Here is a 2,196-nt window from a genome sequence, read left to right as displayed (position 1 = left end):
AATCAAGAAAAAGAAAAATCAGTGATTCCCAGAGATTTCAAGGTTGCATGAACAGGGAACATGTATCTAATGTAAAGAAAAAGCTAATAATGTTGTTCATACTCATTATGGTCCACTGAAAATAAATCATATCATTATTTAAAGATTTTTTCCCCATATTTTTATTATTTTTCTCAAGAAGAAGAGAAGAGGCTGAGAAGGATCAGCTGGCACATCCCCATTAAACCATATGCAAACTACAAAAACAAAAAGCAACATGAAATTCAAGAAAAAATGAACATAAAAATCGAACAACATTGAGTACCCAGATGCCAAAATATCACCTTTTGAAAGAACCTGGAAATGGCGAAGCAAGCAACCGAGAGAGATACAGAGCAAGAAGAACCGATGAAACTCAGGATGGATAGCGCTATAGGGGGATCATCAAAACCCAAGAAGAAAGAGGCATGTGTGATCGATTGTTAATTCATCCATGGCGCTATCCCTCCTGAGCTTAACAGATTCTTCCATACTTTTAACCGTGAAACAAAGTCAGAGAGCTTCAAAGTCTGAGAAAAAATGGTGGGGAAAAGTAGAGTAGAAAGCAGCTGTATTTATAGAAACCGAGAAGGAGGAACGTGGGGATATGCAGACAAATGTCACCTCCTCCTGGAGCCTTGAGAAACTTAGAACTATAATCCCTTCTACTGTGAAGAGACTGGAGTTTATCTCTCTTTCTTTTCTTTTAATTAATCCTTTTTCTGTTTAATTTATTGCCTCTGCCGACTACGGTACGAGTAGAATACATATAAAATGAACGTATTTGAATAAAAATAATTACTATTTTTTCTTTGCTTGTTTGGTAAACTGGCAGTCTGGTTCTTTTCTTTCCTTCATGATTACTTCTCCTTTATAGTTAATCTTCTGTTTAATCATTACGATCGCACACAAATATGGTGTTAATCACTCAAATTTCAAAAGGTTAGACTAAGAAAAATTAAACTCGAGTTATTATCAATTGTAATTACTTATATGTCAATTGTAATGTAATAATAATCAATATTGCAATAGATTAAATTCAATCATACCCAGTACCAATAGTTTATCAACAAGAGACTATATGTCCATTGAAATTATTGAAATCTTTTCTTTTCTTTGAAATTTTAGCAATTTAATATGAAATTGCAGTTGACAATTCTATGATATAGAACCAAAAGAACTGGGTAGAACACACCAGGCATTGCATAAGAAAGTTAAAGCCAAATGACATAAGGGAAAATGTCTTTATAGAGAAAAATAAGATATCCACAATAGGAGCATTTGATTTTTTTTTTGAAAATTTAACTTCATTATTCGTCGGATTGGGAAAAAAATTTATGGAATATAATTGATTAGGATTTTAAATTTTAATTAATCTCAAAATCTATGGAATATGTATAATCATATCATGTGGAAGAATTCATACAATTAATAATGAAATTGAAGATAATTGTCCTCTCCATTACATTAATAGCGATTATATGTGATGATAACTCATAAAGAAGTAGGGCCAATATCTATCTACACCAATTAAGCACAAATGATCCCCGAAATTATTCTTTCCCAATTATTTGCTGTTGTCCTAAAAAGTTTTTTCACTGATTTGAGAACTTTCTTACCCCAATTTTATTAGCCAAATTAAATACCCTTTTAATTAACATCTTACAATTATCATCATTAGTGATAAAAAAAAGATTAAAAACCATTTTGCCAATCATTTTGCTCTCACATGTTTTGAGTAGATCATAACGCATTTCTTTTGCAAATTCCTTAGAAAAATAGGAGAGGATATTAGGCTCTCATGAAATTGTTCACCCCAGTAATTAAACTGGTCTATTGAAGCCAATAATTTAGATTTCTCAACAACTCGAGGAGGGGATGAAAAGTTTTGATCACTGGATCAATAAGAAAATTAAGAAATAAAGAGAGGAAACAAAGAAGGAAATAGAGAGAGTGCGTGATGAGACAAAAGAAAAATATGAGAAGGCTGATAGGGTTTCGAAAGAAATTCTATATGTATTGTTGTAATGATTAAATCAAATGGTTTAAGTGACTTTTTTATCCAACTATTTGATTCGGTGTTCTTGATGGGCTATATCAATATTCTAAGAATAATTATACTACAACATTTACTCTAATTACAATTAAAAAAGAAAATACAATCCTCAATAAGAATTT

General features: G+C 31.2%; 1 long non-coding RNA gene across 1 annotated transcript; it reads right to left on the bottom strand.

The window, feature by feature from the left end:
* On the bottom strand, nucleotides 1-762 carry LOC131178543 (uncharacterized). Its single transcript, XR_009147456.1, has 2 exons — nucleotides 324-762; nucleotides 1-236 (listed from the first exon to the last, which is right to left on the bottom strand). It is a non-coding gene; the product is annotated as an uncharacterized LOC131178543 (long non-coding RNA).
* Nucleotides 763-2,196: the final 1,434 nt, after the last annotated feature.

Source organism: Hevea brasiliensis, chromosome 3, assembly GCF_030052815.1.
Source record: "Hevea brasiliensis isolate MT/VB/25A 57/8 chromosome 3, ASM3005281v1, whole genome shotgun sequence".
Taxonomy (NCBI): Eukaryota; Viridiplantae; Streptophyta; class Magnoliopsida; order Malpighiales; family Euphorbiaceae; genus Hevea; species Hevea brasiliensis.
The sequence above is the reverse complement of the archived record's forward strand: the minus strand, read 5'-3'. Positions and strand labels throughout refer to the sequence as shown.